Source organism: Bos taurus, chromosome 24 (assembly GCF_002263795.3).
Source record: "Bos taurus isolate L1 Dominette 01449 registration number 42190680 breed Hereford chromosome 24, ARS-UCD2.0, whole genome shotgun sequence".
In the NCBI taxonomy this organism is placed as follows: domain Eukaryota; kingdom Metazoa; phylum Chordata; class Mammalia; order Artiodactyla; family Bovidae; genus Bos; species Bos taurus.
Genome location: NC_037351.1, coordinates 32,292,057 through 32,313,084, shown reverse-complemented (window position 1 = coordinate 32,313,084; position 21,028 = coordinate 32,292,057). Strand labels below are relative to the sequence as shown.

At 43.2% G+C, this 21,028-nt stretch overlaps 1 protein-coding gene across 5 annotated transcripts in view; it reads right to left on the bottom strand.

Annotated features, from left to right (window-relative positions):
- The window catches only part of OSBPL1A (oxysterol binding protein like 1A), a 230,388-nt gene extending 223,411 nt beyond the window's left edge, over positions 1 to 6,977 (bottom strand). For 3 of the 5 annotated variants that reach the window (XM_010818786.4, XM_002697723.7, XM_059881020.1), the window contains exon 1: positions 6,762 to 6,977. The gene's annotated coding sequence lies outside the window, so the exon portion shown is untranslated. Of the gene's footprint in view, positions 1 to 1,855; positions 1,990 to 6,761 lie in introns of all 5 variants that reach the window. The other 2 variants (XM_010818787.4, XM_024984539.2) reach the window with 1 other exon arrangement.
- Between the last annotated feature and the right edge of the window lie 14,051 nt (positions 6,978 to 21,028).

Below are 21,028 nucleotides of genomic sequence, written 5' to 3'. Positions count from 1 at the left end.
AATCCTAAAGTAAATCAGTCCTGAATATTCATTGGAAGGACTGATACTTTGGCCACCTGATGTGAAGAGCTGACTCACTGGAAAAGACCCTGATGATGGGAAAAACTGAAGGCAGGAAGAGAAGGGGGTACCAGAGAACGAGATGGGTGGATAGCATCACCATCACTCATGACTCAATGGACATGAACTGGACAAAACTCCAGGAGATAGTAAAGGACAGGGAGGCCTGGGGTACTGCAGTCCATGGGGTCACAGAGTCGGACACAACTTAGTGAATGAACAACAGTTAACTTTAGAAAAAATACAAAAATCAAAGAATCCAAATTCAAATGTTGAATAGATGTTAAAAAATACTCTTTGGACTCAGGAGAGTTTATTTCAGAAAAGCACTGTCTCTGATGTTTAAGCCAAAAGAAGGACAAGTAAACCTTAGTGCATCTTATGAGACTAGATTTTGAACAACATTCTGTCAGTACACATAGTATAGATATTTTTCAGTATCACTTTGTGGATGTATTCAGCCATTCTTTTCACATACATGCAGCTCCAAAACTCTTGTTTTTAAGATTAATTAACGAGATTTTAATGGCCAAGAGAATGTTCAAGAAAACAGACAAAAACACCTTAAGCTTCAAAAACTGGGAGACTAGAGGCCACTTTGCCTTGACTTCCCTCCTCCAAGGTTCACTGGGGAAGACAAGCTTCTAATTCTGAATTATTTTGTGGAAAGCAAATTTACATTTTGCTCTTGTATAAACACTCTGAGTGAAGTGAAAGTTGCTCAGTTGTGTCTGACTCTTTGCGACCCCATGGACGATACAGTCCATGAAATTCTCTAGGCCAGAATACTGGAGTGGGAAGCCTTTCCCTTCTCCAGGGGATCTTCCCACCCCAGGGATCAAACCCAGGTCTCCTGCAATTCAGGCGGATTCTTTACCAGCTGAGTCACAAGGGAAGCCTGTACATTACTTAATTAAACTGGTTCCTATACTTGATATCGGAGAAGGCAATGGCACCCCACTCCAGTACTCTTGCCTGGAAAATCCCATGGATGGAGGAGCCTGGTGGGCTGCAGTCCATGGGGTCGCTAATAGTCAGATACGACTGAGCGACTTCACTTTCACTTTTCACTTGCATGCCTTGGAGAAGGAAATGGCAACCCACTCCAGTGTTCTTGCCTGGAGAATCCCAGGAACGGGGGAGCCTGGTGGGCTGCCGTCTATGGGGTCGCACAGAGTCGGACATGACTGAAGTGACTTAGCAGCAGCAGCATACTTGATATACGCCACTAAATGTCCATTAATTACAGTGGATAAATTGTGGCTCTAACAACTCTGAAATCTTGGCAGAGAAACCCTAAAACTGTAACTTAAAGGGCAATCAACTCATTCAATTCAGTCAGAGGTCTGTTATGTTACAAACTGAATGTCTATTTTTCTTTACTATTCCAGCTGAACTTTTACAGAATCAAAAAAGAAAATTCCTAGAGAAATCAAAGACAGTAAAGTTCAATAATCAGAGCCAATTCACTCAAGTACCAGAAATTCAAAATATTAAATGATGTGCTTTGGGATTTCCCTGGCAGTCCAGTGGATAAGACTCTGTGCTCCCAGTGCAGAGGGGCTTGTGTTCAATCCCTGGCTGGGGAAACTAAGATCTCACATGCCACATGGTGCAATCTTACAAGAATAAAAAAAAATTACCTTTTCAAAAAAGTTCTTAAAGGTGTCTGAAGTTAAAATTCAAAGACATCCAAGGCTAACTTTATTAGATCACAAATACAGCAATGTTTAACGGGACATCATAAAATATCAGGAAAGCACGGTGATGCTCAAAAACTTAAACATAAAATTACCGGATGATCCAGCAACTCCACTTCTCTGAGTGTACGCCCAAAAGAACTCAAGGGACTCTTGAAAGAGATATCTGTTCACGATCACAGAAGGGTTCTTCACAACAGCCAAGAGGTGGAAGTTGTCCAAGTGCCCCCTGGCAGATGAATGGATAAGCAAAATGTACTACAAATGTACAATGGACTACTATTCAGCCTTCAAAAAGGAATGAAATCCTGAAACGTGCCACAATAACGATGAAGCCAGAACACATTATTTGAAATAAGCCAGACACCAAAGGACAAATACGTGACTCCACTTATATAAGATATTTGGAGCAGACAAATTCATGTAGCCAAAAATTGAAATGGTGGTGAACAGAAGCTGGAAGAGAAGAAAATGGAGAGTTAGTGTTTAATGGGTACAGAGCTTCCATTTGGGATAAGAAAGTTCTAGAGACGGACAGAGACAGTGGCTACTGCATAATATATTTAAAATGGCTAAAAAGATTTTACATTCTATGTAATTTACAATTTAAAAAAATGAGGAAGCATCTGAAATGAGTCTAACAAGTGCCAAATAGCTTTTGTACTAGTAAAAAGTCAAAGGAAGCCAACTATTCAAAACACCTTATGACTATGTTGTGATTATTTTTAAAATTCTCAGATATTGATTTTATGCTTGGTAATACATTATTAAATATTTGAATTATACTGTATGCTAAGAATTTGAATAGTGAGAAAAATTAAATATTTATGAATATATTTTACAAACCAAGTCTTTAAAACCAAAAAAAAAAAAAAACCCCGGCGTGCTCAGCACTGTATTCCAAAGTACTCAACTGCTTAATGGTATATTTTTTCCCGATATTTTCCCAATACTATATTTTAATATAAGGAAAATATTTAAAAAGTGACTATTAAAACATGACAACAGAAATAAAATAGCTTTGTTCCCATGGACAGAGGAGCCTGGTAGGCTGAGGTCCATGGGGTCACTAGAGTCGGACACAAGTGAGCGACTTCACCTTCACTTTTCACTTTCATGCATTGGAGAAGGAAATGGCAACCCACTCCAGTGTTCTTGCCTGGAGAATCCCAGGGACAGGGGAGCCTGGTGGGCTGCAGTCTACGGGGTCGCACAGAGTCGGACATGACTGAAGTGACTTAGCAGCAGCAGCTATCAATCTTATTAGTTCCTAGCAAATAATTATTAAGTTCTTTTATATTCTATATCCCAGGTATATGTGTGTATATACCTATTTGTACACAGGTGTATACAAACATATATGTATAAAACTATGACATTTCTGCTAACACAAATAATTAAATGCATTTTTGCTTGTTTTAGAAATTTAGCCTTGGTAGACAGATTCATGGAGAAGGCAATGGCACCCCCACTCCAGTACTCTTGCCTGGAAAATCCCATGGACAGAGGAACCTGGCGTGCTGCAGTCCATGGAGTCGCTAAGAGTCGTACAGGACTGAGCGACTTCACTTTGACTTTTCACCTTAATGCACTGGAAAAGGAAATGGCAACCCACTCCAGTGTTCTTGCCTGGAGAATCCCAGGGACGGGGGAGCCTCGTGGGCTGCCGTCTATGGGGTCGCACAGAGTCACACATGACTGAAGCAACTTAGCAGCAGCAGACAGATTCATATTTAATCTAACACCACTTTTAGAGATGAAGAAACTGAACAGCACGAAGGGTACTTGCTAAGGGTATGACTTTACCAGCCACAACCAGAATTTAGAACTTCTAGTCAAGGGGTGAAATATTATTAATGCTATATACTTCATAAAACTCAATTCAGCCTCTAAAATTAAAGGTCCCTGATCCTAGTTATTGTTCACATGTGTGAACACCAAGGAAGCTGAATCTGAATTTTAGCTTAATCCTCTCATTTTAAGAAGCTTTACTCATTGAAATAAGATATCCAAGATATGGCAATTTAAGGAAAATGACAGCAAATTTTAAAGTCATTTTAGGAAGCACCTGCCTCTTTCTTTTAAAAATATGAAATTAAGTTAAAAATCGCTTTGTTTTTAATTCAGTGAAACTTTCTAACTTCAACAGGACTCTGTACCCAGATCAAAAGCATCATCCTTTTTGCAGGAGAAATGAGAGACACCTGGCTATAATTGTAGTATGTCTTACTACAGTTTGTAAGCCACTGAAATCAATGTAAAATGCCTATACCAAATTATATTTGACCTATTTACATTATCTTCTCTTATTCATATTCATTACATACCCATACTGACTTGGATGCCATACAGACATAATAAAAGAATAATCCTTCTTGCTATGATTTTTCTTCATTCAGTTGAAAATGCTAATGTTTAAAAGAACCGGTAAAAATTAAATAAGCTTCCCTGCTTTATGAAATTGATTAAACCTGAAATTGCTATGCATTTTATCTGCTTTTACAACCAAGAACTAACACTTACATTCATCCCTGATTTGAATCTGAACTTCATAGATTCTAAAAACTATTAACTATAGTTTCAAAATAGGTTGGACCCATAGAAGTCCACAAATTAGATGAATATAGTTTTATATAACAATAATATTCACCAAAAGAAGGCTGATCAACTACCACGTTCTAATGATAAAATTCCTTATATGTCAGATAAAGTGTATTTAAATGTATCCTATTTCCACATTTGAAAATTATCTTCCAAACCCTAATGAAATATACTGCAGTACTGATCAGTTACCCACTATATGACCAGAACTTTTTCTTTAAAGGAAAACTTTAACCAAAGTAAAAATGTGGTTACCTTTCATTGTCACATGCTAGGAAACTGTACAGTTAAAGGCCACTTTCACTGTATAGCACAGGAATTCCCTGTTTGCTGGTTGATGAATACAGTGACTCAGAGTGACCTACTACATCCTCTTTAAGCGTTTAAAAAGTATTTCTTATACTTGCCTACGTTATTAGTGAAAGAGGACACATAAGTGAGAAAACCCTACATTTCTAGGGATCAAGAACATTCTATAAGATAATTATATGATATGATCACCAATATATTCTGTACAAAATGCACAAAAGTATCTTTTCTGAGCCCTTATTAATAACTTCTGAAAAGATCGGTATAAGCTTGTTGCTAATTATACTGCTAACACCTGTCCTTTTTTAGGATCTGGAAAGAATTTACAAATCAATAAAGTTCTAATTACCACCAGACTTGGCTTATTAACCACTTCAAATTTTTTTTACATGCCCTGGCTTTCTCCCCCATATGTTATTAGTTAAGATGATTTCTACTTTGTCCTACTTTTCTCAGTGAATACACATAATGTACAAAAGCTCAGCTCCTTGTAATAGCAAGAGGTAAGAAACTGTCAAAGCATGAAGATTGATATATTATGATTAAATACAGATGTGTCTAGGTAAAATAAAACCACATGAAGAAAAATTTTATTTTGTTAAATAGACAATGCATCATGTTATCATGCAAAAGAAACTGGCTGTATTTTTCTACCTAGTTGCTGGTTCCAAACAAGCATCATTTCCCTTTGCTTTGGGGAAAGAGTGGAAAAAGCAATGTTTTACAGAAATAACATTTAGCTGCTCTGAATTACAGGTGTAAGTGCTGTGCAAATAATACCTGCAAGGCTGAGAGCCTCCAGAGACAAGGATCAGCCACCCCACAACCTTTTACTGAGGAAAAACGAGATATTCAACAAGTGTCATCTGATAAACAGGCCCTGGCAAAACCCTACACTAATACACAACTGCTTCAGATAAATCTATTCAACTTGCAGCAGTTAACTCCTGTTTTGCCTATCAGTTGCTCAAGGCTAGAAGAAAAAGATACTTTCTAAAAAGGAACCATTACTGACAGTTTTCTCCCCTTTCTCCACCCACAGATTGTAGTAGGTAGAGCTCCTAGAGTAGAACTAGGGGAGGAAAAGAGGGTGGATTTTGTAACTATTCTGTAATTAACACCGAGACCTTTAAAATTTCAGCAGGGGGATCCAGAAACTATACCTACTACTCACTGCAAAAAACGTCCTTGCATCAGAGTCAGAACCCGAACACTCCTAAGCCATCAAAACAAATCGAAGTATTTTTCAAATTCTGAAATAAGAGGTGAGGACATTCTGAACTCTAAACCCAGAATGCATCAATTATAATATTACCATATGGCTGAGATTGTCAAGAAAAATACATCTCTGATTCTACCCACAAACACCTAATCACTAAATTTGCAACATTCTAACAGTCTAGTTTAACTTAATATCACATGCCAACGGTTCACTTCACTATCTGCATAAAGCTAAGACTTTCACAACTAACATTAACTACATGAAGGCAACCCTTTTCAACGCCTCCTGCCAAACAGCAGGGCCACCGGGTAAATAAATCTTTGTTTCTATTCGGTTCAGTCGGTCAGTCATGTCCGACTCTTTGCGACCCCGTGGACTGCAGCATTGTTTCTATTAGGCAGCTGCAATCTTTCGTACTGTTTCTGAACTCCTTTGATGGTCTTTGGTGCTAGTGAGAACTGACCACGAGGCACACAGTGAGAAGGGTCACGTGAACAGCTCGTGACTTCCACTGTGAATCAACCCTCCTCAGGATAGTAGGAAACTCAAAGTTGGGATGCACACATCCAAGTACCTAGAAAGCACGCAGCTGATGACTTCTCAGGGAATGCACGAGACACCGGGATGAAGTCCTAGCACCCAGAGTGGAAATGCCAACGTCTTACTACTTGCAACAACTTCCCTGCAGCGCCGGAGCAGCCAGGGACTTCGGGGCGGTCGAGGTCTGGGTCCGAGCCTGGTACCTCCAGACCCAGACTCTGCCCATCCTCGGAGACGTGCCCTCACTCCCCACCACGCGCGGACAGACCTCCCCCAGCACCATGCAGGGAAGAGCCCGCTTGCCCTGAAGCCGGCCCTAGGAAACTGACCTACGCGGTCACCCGGGTTCCAGATCTCCCGGGGTGGGGACCACAATCGCAGGCTGCCCGCGTCACGCCCAGGAGGCGGCCGTCACCTGGCTCGCACTCCCGGAAGACTCGCGGCCCCGCGGATCGTCGGTCTCGGGGATCCCAGCGCCCGGCGGAGCGCGAGGCCGCTTGGGACCACTCAGCGAGGTGGCACCGCCCCTCCGCGCTACCAGCCCCGCGAGCGCGCGCGCGCTCCGGTTTTATTTACGCCTTGCCCGGGCACCACGTGACCGGCGCGCGGGCCGTGTGGCGCGCTCGGCCCCCGGCCCCGCCCCCGGATGGTACGCCCCGCCCCCGACCTGGCACGCCCCGCCCCCAGCGCGCTCCAGTCCCGCCCGGATCGCCGCGGATGGTTCCAGGATTTGCCAACTGCTGTCTGGAGGAACAAGGACTTCACGCTTCTTCCACACGCCCCACCCCAAGAGAAGTACGGACCCTACTTCGAGGACACCCAAGAGCTGTGGCACGGAAAGGAAGCCCTCCAAGCCAAAGCAAATATATTTATAAATACTCAGTGCATTACCCAGCTGCCCAGGTTTTTTCTTTTCTGCTTTGGTTGCGACTTTACTCGTGGGAACTTAATCGGCAGTGTAAATTAGCTGCACCTCTCTTTTCACATGTCACATGATGATCTTTAAATCCTATACAGGTGTAAGCATCTAAGATGGATATGAGTGCTGCTGCTGCTGCTAAGTCGCTTCAGTCGTGTCCGCCTCTGTGCGACCCCATAGACGGAAGCCCACCAGGCTCCCCTGTCCCTGGGATTCTCCAGGCAAGAGTACTGGAGTGGGTTGCCATTTCCTTCTCCAGTGCATGAAAGCGAAAAGTGAAAGTGAAGTTGCTCAGTCCTGCCCGACTTTTAGCGACCCCATGGACTGCAGCCTACCAGGCTCCTCCGTCCATGGGATTTTCCAGGCAAGAGTACTGGAGTGGGGTGCCATTGCCTTCTCCGTGGATATGAGTAAGGTATGCTTAAAGAGAGATTTAAGTTTTCCTTCACTTCGTCCCCCCATCACACAGCTTTCATAGAGTCCATCTCTACGGACTCGCACAACAGGTCTAGCCAGAGTAGTTAATACATAGTCTATTATATGAAAGTACACACTGTAGTGTAATTACACCTTTTAAAAACATGCATAGCTGAAAAAGACGAAGTTACGAGCATACAAAAAAATTTTCAACTGTCTTGTATTTTCCAGTGTATTTAATGAACATGTTCTTCTGTAATGAACATTAATAAACAGGTATCATATTTAAGGGACGTAGGTTTTCAGTTAAGTCTAGAAACCTGGTTGAGAACCTATTGCACTTGTCTGTGATACATGATGTGTCAGATCTCTTAGAATGTTCCTGGAGAACACAAGAAACCTTGCTTATATGTCCTAGGCTAGCATCATCTTTTCTTAGTGAAAAAGGCACTTGAAGAGCACAATCCTTCAAGGGTGAATTGTGTGGTAACTAAGGCAGTCATATTTGCCTCACAAGGAAACTTCAGAGCTTATTTTCTAAGAATACTGAATTACCTTCACAGCCAAAACAAAAATTGACTACTTGAATAAATTATCCACATTATTTCACAAAAGCCTTAATTCTCACTAACATGATTTAATTGCCTAAATTCACTACTCATTTCTTTTTTCAGTTCACGAAATTGAGTTTGTAAACATCCTAGCCAATAGGAAGATGAAAGTAACAGGAGGTAATCACCATGACTACCAATAAAAAGTTCTAATCTTGGTAAGATCACTCCTTGTACATATTTTTACAGGCGTCTCTTTGATATATATGTAGACAATCTTTAGGAAAAGGTATCTCTTCCGCATTTTTATTTCTGACTGCTAAGTCACTTCAGTTGTGTCTGACTCTGTGTGACCCCATAGACGGCAGCCCACCAGGGTCCCCAGTCCCTGGGATTCTCCAGGCAAGAACACTGGAGTGGGTTGCCATTTCCTTCTCCATTGCATGAAAGTGAAAGTGAAGTCGCTCAGTCATGTCCACTCTTAGCGACCCCATGGACTGCAGCCTACCAGGCTCCTCCATCCATGGGATTTTCCAGGCAAGAGTACTGGAGTGGGGTGCCATTGCCTTCTCCGTTAGTATACATATAAACACGTCAAGGGTGTAACAATTCTTATTGTAAAGCACTACTGTCCAATGCAACTTTCTGCAATGATAGAAATGTTCTATTAATATAATTCTACCCTGTCCAGTACAGTAGCCACCAGCCACATATGCCTGCTGAGCTCTTGAACTTTGGCTAGTGTGATTAAAGAATTGAGTTTTATGTAATTTTAATTTAAATAGCCACCATGTGGCTGGTGGTGGTTTAGTTGCTAAGTCCTGTCCGACTCTTACAAACCCATGGTCTGTAACCTGCCAGGCTCCTCTGTCCGTGGGATTTTCCAGGTGAGAATAATGGAGTGGGTTGCCAATTCCTTCTCCAGGGGATCTTTCCAACCCAGGAATCAAACCCAGGCCTTCTGCATTGCAGGCAGATTCTTTACCAACTGAGCTATGAGGGAAGCCCACTTCCTTATGTGGCTACCATGTGGCCAGCAGCAACCATAATGGATAGTGCTATTCTATAACAACAAAGAATTACTATATTGCCCCCAACTGTATCATACTCTATTTTGAGAAGTGTTTGATAGACACAGAACATCTGGAAACAATTAATAAACTCTTCTGAGCTTGTGAACAGGTAGATATTTTAACTTTGCAGATGGAGCATGTTAAAGTTACTGTGTCACCCTTTTATCTACAATGAATGTAACTAGGACAGAATTGGTAGCTCTGGGTGAATAGGAAAGGTGTTTGGGAGAAACTAACTCTTTGCCCTGCCATTCCCAGGCCTGCCTGACCCAACTGGAAAGTTAACCATCTTCAGATCACAGTGTGCTTCATCAGAATTACCCATGGCCTGGTTCAGACTGGATCCACTTAGGGTTCTTTCATTTGCTTGTTTCAGATAATTTCGTCATCCTCAGTTGCAAAGTCATGTCCATCTCTTTGCAACCCCATGGACTGTAGTCCACTAGGCTTCTCTGTTCATGGGCTTTTCCCGGCAAGAATACTGGAGTGGGTGGCCATTTCCTTCTCCACAGGATCTTCCAACCCAGGAATCGAGCCTGCGTCTCTTATGTTTCTTGCATTGGCAGGTGGATTCTTTTACCACTGAGTCATCTGGGAAGCCCAGGAGCCCACAACTACTACTGCCCACCCCACATCCCAGCGTTTCCCACCAGAATAAGATTCCCTTCAGATGATAGTACCCGATGTTTGCATCCCTGCAGTTTTGTCTTAAGCCTGAAATGCCGCAGAATGCACTTCACAAACTGCATGTTTTAAAAACACTCCCCTGGTGCCTGTGTGATTTTGAAGTGCTGCAGAAGGCGCACTAAAGGCTTATTAAGGCTTATTAAAAGGAGGGTTTTATGGACTGAGACTTTGGGGAGGACTTTGGGTAATTATTATCTGGAATGCTGAAAAACAGGTCAGATGTCATCAGGCAAATCCAGATAAACTGTTGAGTTGGGGGAAATTAACCTTCCCCTACACCTACATATTAAGTACTTTGTAGTTATTATTAACCCAATACCATCAAGGCTATGATGTCATCCACAGTTGTCTGGTCAAGCAGTGTGCCTGACAATTACACTACCCCTTCCTGGAAGCCTCAGAAAGTCCGCCTTGCCCACAGCCCCTCTTTGAGGGCTTCCTTACACAGCATCTGATTCCTGGCTCAGTGGAATGTGCAGGGGCGGGACCTGACAAACAGCACCTTCCTTCAGGCTTACCAAAAGTCTGCAGACATGCTCTGCCCAACAGAATAGATCTCTGCTGGGTAGTAGTAAACTACGAGTATAAACTGTCTAGTATAAACCATCTCGATTCTCTGTGGGTCCATTTGACTGTGCAATACACAAAGTACAGTGTTTAGGGCAGAAGCAGGAAAACATACAGAGGAAAGTGAAGGCAGAGAGAAAGCAGAAACCATGGGTGGTCAAGAAGGAGAGAAGAGAGGAGACTGGGAATCTCTGAGGCAAGAGCAGAGAGAGACTGAGACCTGTGTAGGGCATGAAGGGTGAGGCTTCCTGCTGAGAAGGCGCTAACTACTGGCTTCAGCTGTGTCTCCAACCACCTGTCAGGGCAGCACAGATGTTTCTGCTTTTATCTCTATATATCGTTGCAGTAAATTCCTACACTTTTACACCTAATGTAACCTGTTTCTCTGTTCCTTGAACCCAGAAAGAGCCTCACCCCATGATGACCCCTTTCTTTTTCTCAGCTCTCCTGTTCTTGATCTCTAACAAACAATCCTGTCGATACTGCCTTACAACAGCCACCCTTCGCTTCAAGGTCTCTGCAACTCTTTTGAAACTTCTAGAACACATCTCTTTTCCAGATCCCCAGTTACTCCCACTGTCCATTCCAGAGTCACCTGTCAACACCTGATGAGTGGCCATAGCATGCCACGTGAGTTCACTTGGTGAAATCACAAAGATGGAAGAAAGGGGGTTTGATGGGCCAGCCTGGGGCCTGAATTGGAAGTACAGATCAGATTCCAGACTCCTGGATCTTAGATTTGGAAGAGTCAGCAGAAACCTACCAGCCCAACATCACACATAAAACCACATTGCAAAGAGGAATTTACCTGTCTGGAGCCCGGGAACTTCCTGGATCACCGCCTCACGTGTGTGCTAAGTCACTTCAGTTGTGTCCAACTCTTTGCGACCCTGCGGACTGTAGCCATCGGGGCTCCTCTGTGCAACTCAAACCACTCTCCTGGCTGAATTATTACTGGTAAAAGTTCCTCCTACAGAGGCAAATACCCACTCCACACAGCTCTCACCAGGTATTCAATGTAAAGATAAATGGAATAAACTGTATTAGCCTTCCACAGGCTGTTATTTTAAAAAGTTAAAGAAGACTAAAGTGAGCTGCCTTAATTACTCTTTCCTGGGCTTACATTTCCAGAGGCTCCAGCCTGTGATCAGGCTCCAGTGGTCGTAGCATTCTGAAACCCAGTTTGTACTTTTATCTCTTAAAATTTAGCACCCAGGATTAAGCAAATCACATATGTTTCTATAAAACTAGAAACAGTAATCTTAGTACTGTTATATCCACTTTATGAAACTAACTTTGCCTTTTTCCCAACCTCATTATCTTGACCTCTCCACTGCCCCCTGGTGGTGGTGATTTTTTCCTCAATTGATAGAATTGGGAGAGAAAAGAGATCAGAGAAAGAATGGAGGTAGTGCAGAAAAAAAGAGTGATTACATTCATAAACAGATTCGTGGCCTCATGAAGTTTATAATCTAATTTTGGAAGCAAAGTATACAATGGAAACTAACAAAAAACATGACAACACTTATAACTGATAAAACAAATTCTAAAGAATTTGGGAAGACGAGATCAGTGAGGACTAGAACAAAGATGTATAGAAGTGGTGGTATATACGCTTCGCTACAGCTTTAGATCAGAAACAATAGGAAATGGGAAATGAGTATTTTCAACACAATAAGTTTGAGAGATGCAGCAAGAAACTGAAGATGTGAGAATTTATTGGGGGCAAAAGCTTAGGGCTAGAAACAGATTTGTGAATCATGCACAAATATCCATGACATTGTAGGATTACCAACAGAAAGAAGATTAGAGTAATGACATGCAAGGACTTATAACAGCAGAGAACCTCTCATTCATCATCGATTAATTCGTGTCCTCATTAGTCAGTATATACATATTAACCTAGTAACTGACATGACTTTGTGAGTGGATACATGTGCAAGGCACTGTTTCAGGCTGAGAGAGAAAAAGATAACTCTGAAACAGCCTTGCCTTCAGGAATTTAAGAATCTAGGGACACAGATGAGGCAATGTAAGACTTATAAATCAGCAGGTGAATTAAGAGATAGAAAATAATAAGAACCATAAGAAAACTTCAGATAAAGGAGGAATAAGGAAGAAAGTTTCGTTTGCAAGCCAGGGATATTAGTGAATGCTTTAGAGGAAAGATGGCTTTTAGAGTTAAGCCATTAATTCACCTGAAACTACCACAACATTGTTAATCAGCTATACCTTGATACAAAATAAAAAGTTTAAAGCTTGAAAAAAAAAGTTCAGCCATTAATGGATAGGATCTGAGCATACGGAAATGCTGGAGAAGACTCTTGAGAGTCCTTTGGACTACAAGGAGATCAAATGAGTCAATCCTAAAGGAAATCAACTCTGAATATTCATTGGAAGGACTGATGCTGAAGCTGAAGCTCCAATACTTTGGCCACCTGATGTGAAGAACCAACTCATTGGAAAAGACTGATACTGGGGAAGACTGAAGGCAGGAGGAGAAGGGGACGACAGAGGATGAGATGGTTGGATGGCATCACTGATGCAATAGACATGAGTTTGAGCTAACTCTGGGAGATAGTGAAGAACTGGGAAGCCTGGTGTGCTGCAGTCCATGGGGTCACAAAGAGTCAGACATGACTGAGCAACTGAATGATAACAAAATTCAGGAATGTATACAACTTTTACATAAGAACTCTTGGAAAAGAGGAGACATAGTGCATGGAATATTTTTAAATGTACTGTCTCAGCCAAACCTAAAAAATAGAACAAATGGTTTTTAAGCAGATAAGACTGTGAGCAAAACCGGCTAAGAGGGGGTGGGCAACATAAACTAGCGCAGGACCTTACACGGTGCAGACCACAGTGAGACTCGTGAGACAGACACTGGCTGGATTCTCAGCGCTGCCCAGCAATCCTTTGTCCTTCCTTGTTAGCAGTTCTGAGTGGAAACTGCAGGAGCAGGTACTGGAAAGAGCTTGGGGAGGCTCAAATGGAGGTGACAGGTAGACTCTGGTTGAGAGCTCAGAGGTGAGCTCTGAACCAGAGAACTACATCTGTGACCATCTTTGTCAAGGGGATGTGAGCATTGAGCTTTGCAGGAGATGGCTTAGGGACAAAGAACAGAGTGAGAAGATAAGGGGCCAGGACTGAGCTTCATTTCCTGCTCTTCACTGCACTTTCTTGTCTCCTAAAATCCCTTCCCTGCCAGCTCCCCAGAACACCCTCAGCAGATGACTGTGCTGCCCACTTTACCAAGGACAGCTTCCCTGGTGGCTCAGTGGTAAAGAACCCACCTGCCAATGCAGGAGACCTATGTTCGACCCCCTGGGTCAGGAAGATCCCCTGGAGAAGGAAATGGCAACCCACTCCAGTATTCTTGCCTGGAGAATCCCATGGACAGAGGAGCCTGGTGGGCTACAGTCCATGGGGTCGCAAAGACTCGGACACGACTGAGTGACTAACATGTTCATTTGCACTCTTACCAAGGACACAAAACCATGAGTTGAGAACCCCCTGATCTTCTTACCACCAAACCAACATGCTTACCTGCAGTCACGCCTTTCTTACGTTTCCTCCTGTCAAAGGCCAGAACCCCGCTCAGTGTTGCCGAGCCCCCTCCTCAGCAACCCTGTCCATCAACCCTCTCCTAGATCTTCCAACTCTCGAGATGAATCCACTCCACAAGGGTTGCCTAATCGCTGCCATCTTTTAAAAACCCTCCTCCAGAGGGTGGTACCCTGTCTCCCTCCTCCTCCAGAGTTTTTGTTGTTTAGTCACTCAGTCGTGTCTGACTCTTTGCAACCCCATGAACAGCAGCACACCAGGCTTCCTTGTCCTTCACTATCTCACAGAGCTTGCTCAAACTTATGTCCCTTGAGTCAGTGATGCCATCCAAACATCTCATCTTCTGTCATCCCCTTCTCCTCCTGCACCAGGAATCTTTCCCAGCATCAGGGTCTTTTCCAATGAGTTGGCTTTTCCCATCAGGTGGCCAAAGGATTGGAGCTTCAGCTTCAGCATCAATAACTCCTTTGGAGTTAAACTGCTTTAAAACTCAGTCTCCACTGGCTCTCACCATCTCCTCTGCACTCTATCATCTTCTCTCTGTAGCAGCTTCTGCTCCCACTACTCCACTGAAACTGCTCCTGTTGGGAACCCCAAAGGCCTCCCTGTTGCAAAAGCCAAAGAGCCCCTTAAGAGTCCTAACTTTAACTGACCCTTGGCCACATCTGACGCCAGTGACCACTTCCTGCCTCCTTGGAATGCTCTTCCCTCACTTTCTCTGAGCTCCTTCCCCGCAGTGTTGCAGGTTCTTCCTTAAACTCCCTTCTCCTCACACTCTCCGTAGAAGAGCTCCATGTCCCCATGGCTTCCTAACCCTCTGTCTGCTCATGTCTCACCAATCTGTAACACGGGTCCAAAAACCACTGCTGAACTTCTGACCATACACCTGTGCGTCCAACTCAGCACAACTCCAAGTGCAGCTCCTCTCCCGCTTCCCTCCTGTTCTCATTCTCAGTGGCAAGCACTCTGGTCTCTCTTCCTTATTCTCCCCACCCTACCTTTTCTCCCACATGCAGCCCTAATCTATTCTTCACTCTGTAGTAAGAGGCTGTTTCCAAAATTTCAATCATATCAACTAATTCTCTTGCTTAGAACACTACTCTGCCTCTTCCTTGCTTCCTGCAATGTCACCATTCGGCTCTTGTCATTGTATCTGTGGTAGTCTGCACTTCAAATCAAATTGCCAACATCCGTTGGATCATAGAAAAAGCTAGAGAATTCCGGAAAAACATATATTTCTGCTTCACTGACTATGCTAAAGCCTTTGAGTATGTCGATCACAACAAACTGTGGAAAATTCTTCAAGAGATGGAAATACCAGACCACCTTACCTGCCTTCTGCGAAACGTGTAAGCAGGTCAGGCATCTACAGTTAGAAGTGGACATGGAACAATGGTTCAAAATTGGGAGAGGAGTACCTCAAGGGTGTATATTGTCAGCCTGCTTATTTAATTATATGCAGAGTACCTCATGCAAAATGCTGGGCTGGATGAAGCACAAGCTGGAATCAAGATTGTGGGGAGAAATATCAGTAACATCAGATATGCACATGACACCACCCTAATGGCAGAAGGTGAAGAGGAACTAAAGAGTGTCTTGATGAAAGTGAAAGAGGAGAGTGGAAAAAGCTGGCTTAAAACTCAACATTCAAAAAAATGAAGGTTATGGCATCTGGTCCCATCACTTCATGGCAAAAAGATGGGGAAACAATGGAAACAGTGACAGAATTTATTTTCTTGGGCTCCAAAATCACTGTGGATGGTGACAGCAGCCATGAAATTAAAAGACTCTTGCTCCTTGGAAGAAAAGTTATGACAAACCTAGACAGCATATTAAAAAGCAGAGACATTATTTTGCCTACAAAGGTCCTTATAATCAAAACTATGGTTTTTCCAGTAGTCATGTACAGATGTGAGAGCTGGACAATAAAAAAGGCTGAGTGCTGAAGAATTGATGCCTTCAAATTGTGATGCTGGAGAAGACTATTAAGAGTCCCTTGGACAGCAAGGAGATCAAGCCAGTTAATACTGAAGGAAATCAGTCCTGAATATTCATTGGAAGGACTGATGCTGAAACTCCAATACTTTGGCCACCTGATTCAAGGAGCCAACTCATTGGAAAAGACCCTGATGCTAGACAAGATCAAAGGCAGGAGAAGGGGACAACAGAGAATGAGATGGTTGGATGGCTTCACCGACTCAATGGACATGAATTTAAGCAAACTGCAAGAGATGGTGAAGAACAGGGAATTCTGGCATGCTGCAGTCCATGGGGTCACAAAGCATTAGACACAACTGAGTGACTGAACGCTTCTACACTTCAGCAGTTCTGAACAACTTTCAGTTCCCTGATTTGCTGTGGTCTCTGATGCTTTAAGACCTCTGCTGATGTTGTCCTTTTGTGCCTTGAACGCTCTTCCTCAGCTTCCACATCTTCCCGAGGCTTAGGCTACGTACTGTCAGAGCTTAGAAATCAATTCTTTCCAAGGCCTTCCCTGACCCCCTCCTATAGTCTTTCAGGTTTACCTTGTACCTACTCCTATAATAATATCTGTCACATTGTGATACAAATGTGTCTTCATTCATCTGTCTCTTTCATCAGAGAAGAAGTATACTAAAGCCAAGGAATGCCTTGTTCACCAGTTCACCCCCTTTATCTAACACAATGCATGGCACATGTTAGGAAATCAAAACATATTTGTTGAATGAATGAATGAACTGGGACTTTATGTCTAAAATGTTTTATCCCAAGTTAGGAGGCAATGCAGTAAAATGGCAGGTACACAAAACTCAGAAACCTGAATTGAATCCCAGCTCTCTACCTGTTAGGGGCTTCCCTTGTGGCTCAAATGGTAAACAATCTGCCTGCAATGTGGGAGACCCAGGCTTGATCCCTGGGTCAGGAAGATCCCCTGGAGAAGGGAATGGCGACCTACTCCAGTATTCTTGCCTGGGAAATGCCATGGACAGAGGCCTGGTGGGCTACAGTCCATGTGGACACGACTAAGTGACGACTAACACCACTTTCACTTTCTTTACCTGTTTACCAGCTGTATGACCGTGAACAATTTAACTTCTCTGAATTCAGAGCCCACCCAATGGCAGGCAATGTACTGGGTGCTTGCAAGGTAAAGATGAAGAAAGACATGATAATGGCCATCAAGGAAGCCAAGTCCAAAACAATGTGTTGGATGTGGAAGGAAAGAACATTCCAGGTAGAGGGAGTAACACTTGAGAAGGGCTAGAGGTGAGCAGTCAGGCAGGTGAGCAATCGATCACATGCCTTCTGAGAGGATGTGGATCTAGTTCAATAAATCTAGAAGAGAAGGTGCAGGACAGAGAGTTAAGGAGACACATCACAAAGCATCCTTTACAGAGTGTCATAGATTTTGAGATTCATCCTCAAAGGTGTGGAATTAAAACCCCAAAGAGTTCTAAGCAGGAGAGTCACAACACTAGAGTTCTATCAGAGAGAGAGCTGTGTCAAGTGGCAAGGCAGAGAATGGGCTGAAAGACAGTGAAGTCAGAAGCAGGTTAGGAGGCTGTTGTAGTGGTCAGTCAAGGGGCCTCAGCTTTGACAAGGACTTTGAAGATGGAGAAAAGTAGTGGGAGACTGATTTGAGAGATACAAGTGACAGAACATAAAGAACTTGGTGACTGATTCCATGAGTGGGGTGAGAGACAAGGAAGAGTAAAGGTGGTGCCCAAGTGTCTGCTACAGGCAGTTGGTATAGAGAGGCGCCATTTACTGAGATGGGGATTGCAGAAGATGGAAAGACTTTTGAACAAAGGACTGACATGATCACAGTGATCCTTCAGTGAGAGCGTTCTGTTGGCAGGAAGCAGGACGGGAAAGGGAAATGTCTGGTCAGGAAAATGAACTAAGAAGTTACTGCAGTGGTCCAGGGGGAGCTGAGAGGGCCTGGACTAAGGTGAGCAGTGAGCCTGGATGGGAAGCTGCAGTAAGAATAGACAGGGTTGGCAATTACAGTGGAGAGTCTTGGAGAATAGGATTAAACAGCTGTATTAGGAGCGCTGACCTGAAGGTCCTTGCAAGCCAAGCAGAGGAACTGAGACTTGATACAATAGGAAAAAATAAAACTTTACACTATTATTGAACAAAGTAGCATTTGAGGGTATGTGCTTGCTAAGTTTATTCAGTCATGTCTGACTCTTTGGGACCCTAGGGACTGTAGCCCACCAGGCTCCTCTGTCCATGGGATTCTCCAGACAAGAATACTGGAGTGGGTTGCCATGCCCTCCTGCAGGGGATCTTCCCAGGGATGGAAACTTTGTCTCACGTCTCCTGCTTTGGCCAGCAGGTTCTTCACCACTAGCGCCACCTGAGAAGCCCCAGTATTTTCATCAAACATTTAAAAATTTCACATGATCATCTCCTTTGGACACTGATTTTGGGGTACAGAGGGAGCTGATCCCATTCTGTTTCTACTTTCAGTCCGAGGAAAACTTTTAGAGGAAAAGAAAACTGAAGTTCCATGTAAGAGGAAAGGAGTTGGAAGAACCCTGGGCTAAGACAGGGTCACTGTGTTTGATGCTGAGGGAAGCCAAACCCCTGGTTCCCTCCTCTCATTCCCTTCCATGACCTTCTTCTCTGTTGGCCGTAACTCAATCCGTTCTAAGGTTTTAACAACTAACAACAGAACTTTGTTAGCAGGTTTCTTAAAAATTAAAACAAAAATTTTTTTTTAAGCCAAAGTTGTTATTTTTGGCAAGTGGAGACCCAGGTCCTTCTTAATATTGGATTAGAAATAAATACAACAGTGACCTTGAACTTGTATCACCAGGGGTAACATAAGGTATAATGATGCTAAGTGGGGATAGTGTTTATCAAAAAGTGTTCTAGTAATTCTACTGCTCTAAGATTTTAGGGGTGGAGAGAGGTGGGCATTCCTTAGTTAAATTCTTTCAGAAAAGCTGCATACTACCATCTTCTCTTGGAGATTTATACTGTACATTAGAATATTAAGGGCGTTAAGAGTTTTAACACAAAATTATCAGATGAGGTGTGTTTAGCACAGAGATGATAAACTCAATTGACCATGGAACACCTCACTTTACCACCTTCCTCTCTGAGAAACGAATTTCTTTGGAATACACCTTTGGACACATTGTTACTGAGAAATCAGCCCCTGCCCTTGAGGTCACTGAAGTGGCCGCACACCTTGTTTGGAGATAGGGGTGCCTATTTCTGAAATGGGGGTGCTGATCAGACCAGTGCTATCAGGGTCCTTACCCCACGGTTCCATGGTATATGACCTCTAGTAGTATATATTAGGTGTCAGCCTTCCATTCTCTTAAATCTCCTGAAGTCAGGAAGTGCCTAAAATTATTATTCTTTCTTGCTACTGTTTGTACAATTGCCAGCTAATCTTCTTAGGCTGCTGTGTTATTTATGGTGATATTAAAATATTCAAGGATTTCCTTCCTTCCCCAGTTGCCTGTTAATCTTGGCTCTGTTTCCTTGACTATCTTTTTTTTTTTTTTGAGAGCTTCTCCTTAAAACTTATATTTTAATATGCATCACATGAATCCTCCTTTGTGCCTCTGTCACATTTCTTGGCCATAATTGGTCAAACGGTTGGCCAGAACACAAATGGGACAAAGAGAACCTACAGCCTCAGCATTCACTGGCCTGTGTCTGCCACATTAGTTTTCATTAGCTGGGAGCATACAATAAGCACAGGAAATCGAGGAAAGACTCATTAATAGTGTGCCAAGGTGTTTGTGTTTTGCTTCTTAAATATTTTAAGGACATATTTCCCTTAGAAAAATATTTCAGGAACATATATGACTTCAAGTCAGTACTATGTAGGCAGAATTCATCCATGTTACAATGTATCTTAAAGCAGCCTATGCTGGGTCCTGAAGAAACAGATGCCAACATGAGGTTAAATGTGCAAGAAACTTGCTGGAGGAAATGCCTGTGAGAAAAAACAGGAAAGAGCCTGAAGAGGCTCTGAGAGCCATCAAACTGATGCACATCTGACCTTGAGTGGAGGGACAGAAAGAAGGGACAGGAAGCCTGTGTAGCAGTTGTTCAGTTGCTCAGTTGTGTCTGACTTTGCAACCCCATGGACTGCAGCATGCCAGGCTTCCCTGTCCTTCACTATCTCCCGGAGTTTGCTCAAACTCATGTCCATTGAGTAGGTGATGCTATCCAACCACCTCATCCTCTGTTGCCCCCGTTCCCAGCATCAGAGTCTTTTCCGATGAGTCGGTTTTTCACATCAGGTAGCCAAAGTATTGGAGCTTCGGTGAATATTCAATGAACATTCAGGGTTGATTTCCTTTAGGATTGACTGGTTTGATCTCCTTGTTGTCCAAGGGACTCTCAAGAGTCTTCTCCAGTACCACAGTTCAAAAGAAGCACTCAGTCTTCTTTATGGTCCAACTCTCACATCCACACACGGCTACTGGAAAAACCATAGCTTTGACTACACAAAACTTTGTCGGAAAAGTAATGTCTACTTTTTAATATGCTGCCTAGGTTTGTCATTGCTTTTCTTCCAAGCAGCAAGCGTCTTTTAATTTCATGGCTCCAGTCACTGTCTGCAGTGACTCTGAAGCAGTAAACCTAAGGAAAGTTTAGCAAGACCTTTGGGAGCCCAGGAGCCCAAGCCTCCCATCAGAGGAGTGTCTTATCCCTCAGGAACAGGTCCGTTTGGGTCACTGCTGTATGCCTGGCTGAGGGCAGCCCATGGGAAGTAGTCTCAGTACAAACACAGTAACAGATCTCAGACCACAGTAGTGGGGCCCTCAGTCAATTACCCTCCCTGTTCTCCAAGATCTGAGAAG